This window comes from Rhodnius prolixus, unplaced genomic scaffold (assembly GCF_049639745.1).
Source record: "Rhodnius prolixus isolate KJV_2025 unplaced genomic scaffold, Rpr scaffold_10, whole genome shotgun sequence".
Taxonomy (NCBI): Eukaryota; Metazoa; Arthropoda; class Insecta; order Hemiptera; family Reduviidae; genus Rhodnius; species Rhodnius prolixus.
Genome location: NW_027411615.1, coordinates 20,397,647 through 20,412,588, shown reverse-complemented (window position 1 = coordinate 20,412,588; position 14,942 = coordinate 20,397,647). Strand labels below are relative to the sequence as shown.

General features: G+C 31.0%; 1 long non-coding RNA gene across 1 annotated transcript; it reads right to left on the bottom strand.

Moving 5' to 3' along the window:
• Window positions 1-1,995: 1,995 nt before the first annotated feature.
• LOC141456996 (uncharacterized) lies at window positions 1,996-11,559 on the bottom strand. Its single transcript, XR_012460152.1, has 3 exons — window positions 11,382-11,559; window positions 3,163-3,392; window positions 1,996-2,600 (listed from the first exon to the last, which is right to left on the bottom strand). It is a non-coding gene; the product is annotated as an uncharacterized lncRNA (long non-coding RNA).
• Between the last annotated feature and the right edge of the window lie 3,383 nt (window positions 11,560-14,942).

Sequence of the window (14,942 nt, the reverse complement as noted above, 5' to 3'; positions counted from 1 at the left end):
GTAGAAACATAATTTTGTTCATTTATTTGAAATGGCAATGAAATTTTAAATTATATTTTAAAAATGACGTTCTAAAATATTGATATGTGCTATATCTCTTGCCAATATTGTCTGAGATGATTGGACGAGTGGTCATTGGGAAATTCCAGTTGCGCCCAAATGGGGAGTATTTTATCTTTTGAGTAGTAGTTAGTTTTATATTTTTTTATTTATTTTTACAAAGGATGCAATTGCATGCAAAAATTATTAAATTAATCATTGAGAAGATTTGGTAATTATTTCAGTAATTTGCCTTGAATGAGAAACTGAGAATTAAGATAATGTATTACCAATTAGTAATTGCGTCAAGAGAGAAAGCTAACTTAACATTGCGAAAGATTTAATTGATTTCGATTAGTGCATTTCTAGACCTACTGGATTACAATTAAATAATGTAAAAGAACAACCTTGATTTGGAACAGCATCTCTAGACGATTGGGATCACTTAATACGAGGTGTGGCTATTAAATAACGAGACTGATGCTGCTACAGAAAAACTATGCATGCGCCAAATTCTAACGACCGACAGCTGTGCAGCCCCTCACATGTTTGTAGAGAAATCTGTATGACCGGAATCGTCGTTTGTGTAAGAGGTGTTAGTTTCGTTTTGCCGAAAACATGATACTACACACGTAGTAGAGCAACGAATTGTCGTGAAATTTCACATGAAACTGGGTAAAACCGCTACTGAAACTTATCTTTTATTAAAAGAAGTTTATGGTGATGAATGTTAATGACGTGCGCAAGTTTTTGAGTGGTTCAAGCGTTTCCAAGATGGCCGAGAAGACGTCGGAGATGATGACCGCCTGGGTCGCCGTTCCACGTCCAAAACGGATGAAAATATCGATTATAATTAATCAACATTACTGCCGTGAGGTGCTTACTCAACTCCGTGAAAGAGTAAGGAAAAAACGACCCGATTTGTGGAAGAACAAGTCAACGGGTTCTCCCTCAAGACAACGTGCCGGCTCACACTGCATTGTCTGTCAAGACGTTTCTAGCCCAAGTACAACATACCAGTTTTAGGCCATCCGCCTTATTCGCCTGACCTGGCCCCATGTGACTTTTATCCGTTCCCCAAAGTCAAATCTGCATTGACAGGAACACGATTTCTGTCCGTTGAAGCTGTGAAAGAAAAAGCGGCACGCGTCATGCAGGAGCTCACAGAAAAAGACTTCCAGCACTGTTTTGAACATTGGTAAATTCGCATGGAGCGTTATGTATGGATAGGGGAGGGGTTTATATTGAAGGTGATAATAACTAATTATTTATAAATTTAAAATAAAATGTTTTACAGCAATAGTCTCGTTATTTAATAGCCACACCTCATTACCTTTTTACTGAAAATAACTTCTTTGAGGTATCTTGAGTATTATGAACGAAGACTTCATAACCTTCAGAAGGTTATAAAGAAGAAGGCTAAGGTCGCTGGGATGAGTGGAAAGAATGATGAATGAAGACGCATGCTGTACGACAGTTCAGAAGGTGCTAAAAGACCTGGAAGTTCCCGCTTGAGGTGGATGGACAATTTGGAAGGAGATCTGATAAGGACTGATTGGAGGAAATGGTGAGCAAGAACGGGAGGTAGGCATAACTGGCGATGAATCATTTGAGGAGGTCATGTCCAAGAAGTTTTTCCTAAAGCCATATCTGATATAAATACACAGGATGCAAACGTTTTGCTCCACTCCGTGGGAATAAAAGGAAAACTTATCCGCAGTATTACTCGCGCTATAAGTGGAGCCACGAAGTACTAATTACCTTCCAAAACATAACCTTGCCCCCTAAAACAATTAACCTCTTAAAACCCACAGTGATCGGTAAGCTGGTCCGACCTTTGATAATTAATGGTTAATTAAAATTATTTTTAAGGCAGCGCTATCGATAAGTATTTGAGTAAATATTTATAGCTAATAAAAAAACATATAGATCGACTTTTTTAGGAAACTCACAGTATTAACAAAAAATAAATATATATTTTAGATCCCAATTAGAAGTGCTTACAACAAACTGAGATAATTCGCTTTATTACTTTCAAATATATTTCCGCACGCACTGTCTTTTGGTATCTGTAGTTTACAATTTTTTGATATTTTTTTATAGCCCTGTTTAAATTTTAATTTCGCATTCTTTTTCTTCTTTGGTTGGTGATAATCAGTGCTTGGATATTTAGCTTTATCGCACATCTAATTGTAAACAAAACTTAAGCTTAATATTGAGACATAAAATATATTAGTTTTCATTTACGGTACTCCTTCCTGTGTACTCAAATGAAAAATGCACTTCATTTTAACTTTACTTTCCTCAGATTACAAAGCAACGTGCACATTTTCTTGCACACAAATGTTGAAATCAATCGAAATGGCACGAACCATGGTAAACGAATGTTTTTAATTATCTGCCTCCAGCAATAAAATGGCAACTAAGTATAAGAAAATCTTCTACTATTTTCGTCACGTCTAATGTGAACTCCAACACTGTAAACTTTAAGACGTATACAACTCTCATGGTTTCATTTATGAAGAAAATAATATTTTTTTGTAAAAGCTTTGCCACTTTTGCTGTAACACAAATGAATTTGAGCCTTTAGTAATCAAAAAAGGGTTCAGTTAATTTATTATTAAGTTGAAATTATCACCAGAAGGACTAGATTTAAAAAAACATTAGCTATTTAAGATTCTCTTTTTCCAATTATCAATAAAAATCTCCACTATGATCCAAATTGTATAAGTTGCTCTTGTATAAAATAATTTTCAGACCGAACTTCATAAGGAAACGAAGCTTACATTACACATGTGAGGGGGTGCTTACAATACCAAAATTCAAAGAATTCGGTGTTTTCAAAACAACATCTTAAGAATTGCACTGAGGGTGCAATGTTTCATCCGTAATAAGAACTTAGAAATCTATCTAGACAAACTACCTTTTGGAACATCTGGTAATGTTGATAACAAAATTCTGTTTTGTAACAAAATAATAATAAATTCATCAAAGATCAAATTATTATTAATCTCAATTCCATGCACATTCGGATCTACTGGCAGCAATTTTAAAAAAGGATTTCCGAATTAGTGAATATTTTAAATTCTTAAAGTAGTAATAATAAAGTAATACCAGTAATACCTGAAATACTTAAAGTAATTCTTGGGCATTCCCATTGGTCATTACAATACTTCTTGATCCTCGAGTCTCGAATCATTTTTAATTTTGCATTTTATACCTTCTCTTTCAGCAACATCCTTTTAGTATTTTTCCTTTTTTTTTTAGAGATATGATCTCATCGCTTAAGAGAAAGAACAATAATTATGGTCAACTTGAACAACCACACATACATTGGTACAATATTCGCTCACCTAATACAGAAGGTAATATTATTACAGAATTTTGTTTCTTATTATTTTTAAAGGGCAGATTTATGGCTATTAGTTTAATTGCACCATTAATCTTAAACCAACGATTTACAAATACACAAAAAGGAAATTGTAGGAACAATTTTTCGTTTTTAATTGATCAATTCTAACCCAAATGAACTTCTATAATGTGCTTTATCCTGATTTCGGGTCTATAATTTAAAAGACCCAATCCTGGTGTGGTTACTAATAAATAACAATTTTGTTAAAATAAGTTATGTTACTGTTTAATGTAACGCGAATCAAATCTGGATACCACAGTTACACTTAAATTATGATAGACCATCTGAACTTTCAGACAACTCTAAATCCACTAAATAACCGACACATGCCTCTGAAACCACAATGCTCTAGACCAGGGGTCGGCAACCTACTTCAAGTAGAGAGCCATTTTTCCTTAAATAATTTTAATAAATCTTACCAAGAGCCGCAAGGATGATAGAGTGTAAAAAACTCTGTAGATCATTTATATTAACAAATTATTATTTTATGATATTCAACAACATTTAAATGTTTTATATATTTATTTTCACATATTGCAAAGTAAATAAACGAATAAATAATAACTTAACGAATGAAAAGGCGGCAGGCTTACAATATAAATCAAGTACTTTATTTTGACCTTAACAAAAACTTACAGTTTAAAATGTTAAGTATAAGGGTTGATTAAACGCCAAAAGGTACACAAATCAGCGAGTACCCAACATTTCATTAATACTTCATTAATAGTTAAGTAATTCTACTGCATTAATTTTCATTAATAAGTTATTTTTTAGAATTTATTAGATGTCACAGACCCTTATGCTGGCCATTTTCGTCTACAAAATATATGTTCAAGTAGCACTGTAGATTGACTATAATATCTATTTTATATATAACAATAAAACTATTAATTACAGGTTAAAAAGAAAACGTTATAAAAAATAAAAAAAATTATGAGGCTAAAAAATTCAAAACCTTGTTTAAAAAAATGCTTACACCAACTTACATCAATGATTTTGTTTATTTTATTTATTTATTTTTATTTTTAAATAAAAATCGTCGGTTTAAGTTCATTCTTCGATTAAAGTAATTGTTATTTTATGTAGTAGTCAAACGTTTATAATAATAGGTAATAATTAATCTGGCTTTATCGCAAATAATATAGTTTTCTTCAATTACATTCTCAATCTAGGTATTCACCCCACAATGTTGTATATATGTAATATAAAGTAAATAAGATATGCATATTTTTAGGGTAGCTAATTATTCCAGTATTTTACTATAAGTAAAATTAGGGGGACTAAATTAAATTACAATTGAGAAATGAATAATTGTTGTTGAATAATCTACTTGTTATTAACTGTGTGTTATTTGTGCTCACGAATATTTCGGTAAGACGAATTCAAGACAGTAGCCTACTCTAACTTTGTCTTTTTCTACTTTAACATGCATGTACATATTTATGTGATTTATATTAATTATAACAAAAAAATATTATAAATGAAGTGGCCAGCATAAGGGTCTGTGACATCTAATAAATTCTAAAAAAATAACTTATTAATGAAAATTAATGCAGTAGAATTACTTAACTATTAATGAAGTATTAATGAAATGTTGGGTACTCGCTGATTTGTGTACCTTTTGGCGTTTAATCAACCCTTATACTTAACATTTTAAACTGTAAGTTTTTGTTAAGGAGATTTTTGTACCTTTTGGATAGATTTTCATTTTTGTTTATTTTACAAAGTTACCTATCTTCTTTACAGATTTTTTTAAAATTTGGAATAAACAATTCTATCATTATAATCTGATAAGGTGTTAAGTCGGAACCGTAACTACCAATGGAGAGATCTTTTTAAAGAATGATTATAGTTGCGTTCCCCCAAACCACCCTCAATAACAATTTTTTTGAAAAAGCGTTTTGAATAACATAGGAAGGTATTTGTACGTAAATAGCATAATTAAACTGCGATTTCAGTACTTCCTTTTAAGAGGAGTAAGAAAAATAATCTACGATTGCAGTACTTCTTCCTAAAAGGCAAATAGGCAAAGATCTTTTAATCGAACGACAATTCATTGATTTAAATCGGTTCACTCATTGATAATTTAAATGATTGCAGTACTTCCTCTTAGTAGGTGCAAGAGCATCAGCAACGTAGAGCAGCTTTAACCACTTATTCGAGCTGAATTTTATCAAAATCGGACTAAGCGTTATAGAAATATTGGTAATAATAGTTTTAGAAAGGGCCTTATTTGGGTGGGGCAAACTCCCCTCCTTATGAGGCACGGCGTCGAGACTTTTAAAGTGCAAATCTGTACAAAATTTCGATTCGAATGACCCTTCATTCATGCAAATCGGTTCACGAGTCGATAATTTGCAACGATTGCTATACTTCCCCTTAAAAAGTGTAAGAGCTGATCGTCGCTTTAATGTTACGTAGGGGAGCCTTAACCCTATCACCCTACTATATTTTATCAAAATCGGGCCAAGATTTACAGAGTAATTAGTAATAATAATTTTGGAGGGGGCCTTACATAAAGGGGGCTAACTCCTCTCCCATTCGATGTACAGCATCGAGACCCCCAAAAGGCACATCTACATAAAATTCCGAATCGAATGACACCTCATTCATGAAAATCGGTTCACGCGTTTAGGCGCTACGTTGTTTACAAAAAAGGTAACAAGAAGAAGAACAAGAACATTTTTTGAAAAAGCCGTTTTTGCTCATTTTTGGCAACTTTTTTCTCGAAACCTATTAGATCTGGGTTGTTGCAAAAAAATTACAGTTATAAAGGAGGGTTTGCCCTATAATTTAAAGAAAATTTGGGAATTTTATCTTTTATAGAAAAAGAGAAAAAAATTGTCAAAGTTGGGTGTTTTTCAACGTTACGCTTTTTCGTGCAATTTTTGATGATCAACCCTTATACAACTGTCCTACCGGACAGTTTTAATATTGTATAATTCTATTCAATTTCGAACCTATCATATTTAAAATTATTTTTGAAAAAATACCTTTAATAAATGGAATTTTCATTCAAGTCAATATAATTAAAACTGTCCGGTAGGACAGTTGTATAAGGGTTGACCATCAAAAACTGCACGAAAAAGCGTAACGTTGAAAAACACCCAACTTTGACAATTTTTTTTTCTTTTTCTACAAAAGATAAAATTCCCAAATTTTCTTTAAAATATGGGGCAAACCCTCCTTTATAGCTGTAATTTTTTTGCAACAACCCACATCTAATAGGTATCGAGAAAAAAGTTGCCAAAAATGAGCAAAAACGGCATTTTCAGAAAATGTTCTTGTTCTTGTTCTTCTTGTTGTTGTTCTTCTTGTTCTTCTTGTTACCTTTTTTGTAAACAACGTAGCGCCTAAACGCGTGAACCAATTTTCATGAATGAGGTGTCATTCGATTCGGAATTTTATGTAGATGTGCCTTTTGGGGGTCTCGACGCTGTACATCGAATGGGCGCGGAGTTAGCCCCCTTTATGTAAGGCCCCCTCCAAAATTATTATTACTAATTACTCTGTAAATCTCGGCCCGATTTTGATAAAATTTGGTAGGATGATAGGGTTAGGGCTCCCCTACGTAATATTAAAGCGGCGATCTGCTCTTACACTTATTAAGGGGAAGTATAGCAATCATTTCAAATTATCGACACGTGAACCGATTTTCATGAATGAAGTGTCATTCGAATCGAAATTTTGTACAGATTTGCACTTTGAAAGTCTCGATGCTGTGCCTTATAAGGAGAGGAGTTTGCCTCACCCAAATAAGGCCCTTTCTAAAACTATTACCAATATTTCTATAACCCTTAGTCCGATTTTGATAAAATTTAGCACGAAGAAGCGGTTAAAGCTCCTCTACGTGGCTGTGAAGTGCCATCATGCTCTTACTCCTACCAAGAGGAAGTACTGCAATCGTTAAAATAATCAATGAGTGAACCGATTTACATCAATGAATTGCCGTTCGATTCAAAATCTTTGTCTGTATTCGCAGTTTATTTTTCTTACTCCTCTTAAAAGGAAGTACTGAAATCGCAGTTTAATTTTTCTATTTACGTACAAATACCTTCCTATTTTATTCAAAACGCTTTTTCAAAAAAATTGTTATTGAGGATGGTTTGTGGACCGCAACTTTAATCATTCTTTAAAAAGATCTCTTCAGTGGTAGTTACGGTTCCGACTTAACACCTTATCAGGTTATAATGATAGTATTGCTTATTCCAAATTTTAAAAAAATCTGTAAAGCAGATATGTAACTATACAAAATAGACAAAAAGGAAAATCTATCCAAAAAGTACAAAAATCTCCTTAACAAAAACTTACAGTTTAAAATGTTAAGTATAAGGGTTGATTAAACGCCAAAAGGTACACAAATCAGAAGTACCCAACATTTCATTAGTACTTCATTGATATTATTTAAGTAATTTTACTGCATTAATTTTCATTAACATTTTTTAGAATTATTAGATGTCACAGACCCTTATGCTGGCCACTTCATTTATAATATTTTTTTGTTATAATTGTTATAAAATGTATATTATATCTTCGTTATTAAATAGGTACTTTATTTTAACTCTATTCCAAATTATTCTTATGATTTCTCTTTAATGTGCCCTTTATTCTGACACATATTCATGCTTGTTAAAGTAGAAAAAGACAAAGTTAGAGTCGGCTACTGTTTAAAAAATTTGAATCACGGAGGATCTAAAACAATATTTCAGTCTTGAATTCGTCTCACCGAAATATTCGTGTGCACAGATAACACACAGTTACTAACAAGTAGATTATTCAACAATAATTATTCATTTCTCAATTTTAATTTAATTTAGTCCTCTTAATTTTACTTATAGTAAAATGCTGGAATAATTAGCTGTCCTAAAAAGTATGCAAATTTTATTAAAATGCATATATATAGATAAAAAGATATTACAGTCAATCAATTTAAGTTAAATGGTGTGCTACTTGAACAAATATATTGTAGATGAAAATGGCCAGCATAAGGGTCTGTGACATCTAATAATTCTAAAAAATGTTAATGAAAATTAATGCAGTAAAATTACTTAAATAATATCAATGAAGTACTAATGAAATGTTGGGTACTTCTGATTTGTGTACCTTTTGGCGTTTAATCAACCCTTATACTTAACATTTTAAACTGTAAGTTTTTGTTAAGGTTAAACTATACAATATATTTTGGGCAGGCAGAAGAGCCACACAATTTGGATAAAAGAGCCGCAGGTTGCCGATCCCTGCTCAAGACTATTTTTTACATCTACATTCAAACCATTAATAACTTACTCATGTCCCGTATATATGAATAAGCTGCAAGTTTACTAAAATCAAATGCTGCGTATCCTATTGTTCAAATTTGTAAGAAGATAAAAGCAATCACAATAAAATTCTTTAAAAAAAAACTTACAAAGTACAGAAGTTGACATCACCGTCACGAAGAGAGAACTGATTAAAACCTGAAGAACTTCACAGGTTGCACTTCCAACTTAACAAACATCAGTAATAAATTATAAATGTAAACTTCTTGTTTATATTATACTTATTACTTACTGTTTGTATTCATTACTATCGTTGTCAAGAAACTGTGTTTCATTTTATTTTATAATGTGCAGCAATTGAAAATCATTGCGTTCAACGTACATTTAGTAATTTTAAATTTTTATAAAATAATTGGGACAAAATGATTCACTGGCCGGGACGCTGACTTAAAAGTGACCAGCCGAATGGTCAATTAAATTCTTATAATCTCTCTCTCTCCGTAGAGTAAGAAGTAGAGAATTTATTTTAGCTCAGTTCTGCCATAAAATGCTCTGATATTCATGAGTAGCAACATAATTTGTTCATTCATCTTCCTTCTTTTTACAACAATCATTGCTGGTATTCCCACTGAACTTCCATGTTAGTTCTTGGAACGTCTAACTTTGGATGAAGACAGGTGAACAGAAAATAAGGACAAAGAAACGGAAAAGAGCTAAATAGCTTTAAAGCGACAATTCTGTTTGATAATCTCAAATATTTAATCTATCCAGCTATTAACGTGAGTTGAAAATTTCGAATTACTTTGGACGGTACATGTCCAAAATTTACAGTGTTTAGAAGGTCCCCCCGTTTCTTGCAAATTGAAATGCTATCGTAGAAAGCGGTTATCCTCCTCTAATTGTGTTGAATTCTTGGTTTAATACTTCAAAACCGATAAGTTTTTAATTGAAACTTTGAACTTAATGTCATATTGCTAATGGCGAATTTTAGGCTCTAATTTACTAATTTTAGTTTACATCAAATTTAAACTTTCCTTGTTTTAGACAAAATTGATTTTTTTTTTGTTACAATTTTCTAAAAAATAATCAAATTCTCTGGAAAGTTATAAAAGAACTAATCGTAAGAGTGTCTATAACTTTTCTTCGAAACCTATATTTTAATTTTTAAATCAATTTAAGGTTTTGGAGATGAGGTGGTCCAGCTTCTGGCTAAAGTGCGACTTAGCTTAATTATTTGGTCAAAAATATTTAATATAAACGAGGATAAAATGAATTGCTAATTACTAATGATATCCTCACCCGAGAATCAAGTATTATTTCAAACACTTCTCATTTCCAACAAGTGTGCTAGACTGGTATAATTAAGTAACAGTATTAACAATAAGAAAAAATCAATATATATGTAGTATTATTTTTTTGAAAAGTTATTATTTTATTTTTTTTATTGTAAAATGTATCATGTATACGTATACAATGTATTATTCTGAAACCAATAAATGGTTTTATTATTATTATTAATAATAATAATAAAGAAAAAAGTCATTCCAAAAATTTGGGCAGATAATCATTGTAAAAAGAAGTAGAGGAACCAGGGGCTTAATGTTCCTTGTAATAAATAATTTAACCTGAGGAGCAAAAGAAGATCATGTGGTGTTTCATACGTTAATTTCCCTTAAAAATAACATTAATGATTAGCTATAAAATTCCCTTTATATATATATATATATGCTTTTATCATGTTTGTTTAAAAACGTTTTCTAGTGAAATTGATTCTAGAGGAGTTCCCACGATCTGCCAAGTTCCCCTGAAGAAACACATAATGAAAAGTTTAACTATATAGATAATATGAAGACAATGTATCTATTGTTATTATTTCAAGTTTAAAGAGATTTTTTTTAACCTCAAGCGGGATTTTTTTTTCAAAATTATAATGAGTGGAATGAAATGGAATTCCTCGTTTAAAGTGTACGTGTAACCTTAACATTTTTCGGGAATCAACGGGTTTATTGAAAGTGTTGAGGAATTCAGGGATAACTGTACTTAGCCCTAGCTTTGCTGGGAGCTTGCAGAGAGTTTCTTTACATAGACATGGTCTTATCTTCCCACTACAGAGAGAATCTTCACTAAAGCTTTCTAGAGAAATGAGGCAAATCCAACTTTCAACTGATTTAGAAATAATTACATTTCTTAAAAACATTTGTCAATTGTAGTTTGTATTCGTTGTGAAATCTGCTTTTTTTTTAAAAAATTACTCTGAATTTAGCGCACAGAATGTTTAAAAGAGATTTCTACAATATTTAAATTAGACAAATTTGTATTGGTTATATTCCATCATCACTCTTAAAACTGTGATTACAAACATGCAATTAAAGGATGAGATGATGAAGAGGATAGTAACTACACTAATGGACATCCTCCGTTAGATCTTAGCATCACTTCCTCAATTACCCATTTAAATTTATTTCTACATTATCATTAAACAAACAATAAATAAAATAAAACGTACTTGACTATTCTTAATTGAAGACAAACTATAAGGTTGATTGAGTAATGATATACCAAATATGTAAATGATTTTGATTTATTTTAAAAGTAAACATTACATTGTAAGTACATTATTGGTCAGCTCTCAGTTGGAATTTCACATCTATTTACAAGGAAATATTATTTACCTTGAATTTAACATCAGACTTTCTTAACCGTCAGGCTGTCTGACCTTCATTCGAGGAGGTGTAAAGACCCGCTTTAAATTTTGTATTGCATTAAAACAAAATTAATTCAAAAAAATAGTTTACTAGTTTTAACTATAAGTAGCATAAAACAGATTTTTTTATATATTTTTTTTAAAATGTAATGACATATGACGTATTGTTGTAAAATAAATAAATATGGTGTGAATAATTTTTTTTATTCTAGTAGAAGAAATTGAACGATTGGTGGAAACGCACATTCAAGGCTTTATAAAAAAAATCGTTCAACAAAACGTTCCATTCTACTGAATCGATTTTTCAGTTTTCTATGATTTTATTATAAAAGAATCCTACTGGAAAGTTTATTTTTTCCAGTTTTTCAAAAGTTTCTTTATATTAAAGTAAAGTTATCGCCTATAATTTCAGGCAGGACTCAGGGTCCAACTACCAATTAGGTGTCGTAAACTGGAGATGATACTTCACTATTAAAATATATGTTTTTAACAAATAAAAAGTAGCTGTACGTGGTATTCGAACTAGTGGTCCACTTTCAAAGCCACGCTTATTAACTCTAGACCATCACCTCGCCCCAATTGCTTTGTATTATTTATATTCTTAATTCTCATAAAATAGTAAATAACTTTTGTTGAAACTTTTTTTCCGTGAACATTTATTTTAGAACATTTCGTGCAAAGAGATTCTTTTAATTCCCTTTCAAAGGGTCATTTGTTTGCACTGTTCTCTCTTGACTCTTTTTTGGTTAATATGTTATCTTGCTAGCTCTTGAAGTTTCCAGATTGAAAGCTTCTAATTTATAAGCTGGATTGTTGAAAATATTTGGGTGGTTTTTATTTTTAAATATTTGCTAGTAATGGGTTCTTCACTCTTACATTCCATCCTCAGTTAGCATTCATTTTAATTAATAATTTTTAATAAAATAAGTTACTAATCAAAATAACAGTGCTTAACAAAATCGTGGTCTTATTTAAATTAAAATATTTCTTTGAATAACCTTAATTTTACAGCTATCTTAAAAACTATGGATGAGTGCACTTGTTAGAAAAAAAAAATGAAATAAATAATTTACTCAGTAACTTCCCTGTTACGTGCACAAATACAGCTTTAACATGATTACTAATAACCTTATATTATAAAATTTATAATTATTTATGTTTACATCAATCATATATGTTTTTTCATATGAGTCATTTTTACATTGCAATCAATTTGTTAGTTTTGTCGATTTCTTAGTAAAGTTTAATGAAGTGTTCATATTTCGCAATCATTTATACAGAATCTCCAAAAGTTATTACCAAGTTATATAAATATTTTCTTCTTACAGTTTTAAGTAAATTTTTGTACAGATTATGAGAACATGTTTGGTCTCTTTTAAGGAAAATACAATTTATAATTTAGGATCTGTTAATTTTTTGTTGTAAACAAGATATCCCAACTGATGAACACACCACATTTATCTCCTTTTCTTTTTTTTTTTTATTAAAGAAACGTTTGTTTGTTTAGAAACTGAATATCTCAGTCTCACATGTATGGGAGATTTTATTCATTTATATTCTTAATCTCAAATGGTTGCTAACTTTCTTCCTTTTTTAAATGAAACCTCAACTTCTTTTGCTTTTCAAAGTAAATGATCTTCGTTAAAAATGAATATAAATAAATCTGTGTTTTGTTTACATGATGTAAACTCTTTCTCTAATAGGTTGTCGCCCGCTATGGTAAACATTTGTAATAAAAATACAACTTAAATAATAATAAAAATAAATTGGACATTTTTCTTGAATTTGCAAGAAAATTCTACCAAATCCTCACAGTCAGGTAGGCGGAAAACGTTTTTCTAAAATTGCTTTAGGAAGTGGTAAAACTGGAGGTTTGGAGCAAAAGATTAATGATTGTCGATTTTCAGTTACGCCTAATTTTCTTCAATTTCAATTTGACCAGGCAAAATTTTACAACTAGATGAATAATACAACTTATGGAATTTTTAAAAGCAAGTTAATGAAAATTATGAAGTTACTTGATAATGTTTTTTGCTGGGTAATTGGTTACTGGGATATAGGTCTATGAAAACATCCCTAATAAATTTTTAGTGGCAATGTTGCTATTCTTATTTGCAAGAAACTACGTAGTTAAGACTATTCAATTGTTTTGATTTGTTTTTTTTTTTGAATGTTTGTTTCTTCATTTAAAAGATGACAAGTAGGTATTTATTTTAATTTAAATTGAAAATTTGTCAACATGAATCAGCGAGAGGAAAATAGCAAATCTATTGAACTAGCTCAATAATTTGCTTTATCTTGTAGGACTTCTCAAAAAGCAAATTGTCTTTACACACAATATTAGTTGCCCTTATTGCTACATGGATAGCCGAATATTAGAGCATTGAATTTTAGAGAAAATAACAAAATATTCTATCTTATTCCGATAAAATGTAGGCTTTAAATAATGAAAATAGATCTAAGTACATTACTCGAACCTTAGGGAATACAGTGGAACCTCGCATAACGAGCACCTCGCTTAACGAGTAATTCGCATAACGAGTAAAACAAATTGATTCTTATAGCGAGCGATGTTTCGCATAACGATAGTTTTCTAATGACATTTCGCTGACTGCGCAGTTTTCGCTGACTCATCGAAAACTGCGCATTCTTCGATTAGTCATTCCTGTTTACGCATATGCGTTTCATATTCTCCACGTATCTAATGCACTGATACAGTCGAAACCGAACTTCACCGAATGAGTGGTGTATAGGGAAAGTCCATATAGTGACATTTGTGTTTAAATATTGTAACGAAGTTGACCTGGGCAGAGAAGAAAGGCTTAGATTGTTCTAGGGGTTGAACGATCATAGTCAAGAGCTATCCACAGAGGAACTTGTTGAGTTGCAACACATTTCACAACAAGAATTGGTGGAAGAGAATTTATTAGACAAAGAGGAGAAAATATCAGAGGAACAACAATCTTCCAGCGCAATAAGAGAAATGTTGAAAGCATGGGAAACTGTTGCAACACACGTAGAAAACTATCACCCGAATAAGGCTGTGGCTATGCGATCTATAAATTTATTTAATGATAATGCTGTGTCACATTTTGAAGACATTTTGAAGCGACGGCAGAAACAAGGAACATTGGACAAATTTATAATTAAAAAGGATTAATTATGAATGTACATATTTATCTCAATTAATATATGTAATTTATATTATATTACATCATATGTACATATGTATATAATTTTTTCGAAATAAATGTTATAAAAAAAAATTTTATCAATATTTTTTTTGCATGGAACCAATTATCCCCTTTTATTTTAATTTAAATGAAAAAAATTGTTTCGCTTAACGAGTATTTCGCTTAACGAGTAAGGTTCTGGAACGAATTATGCTCGTTAAGCGAGGTTCGACTGTACTTAATTTTCTGAACATTGCTCCTCTCCTGTAAATTTTGTATTGTTTAAGGTGGGCTTTTTGATGTCCTTGACTAATCTACTCTAACCTTCAACTTGAAGGTGCTTTGGTGAAAAGAAA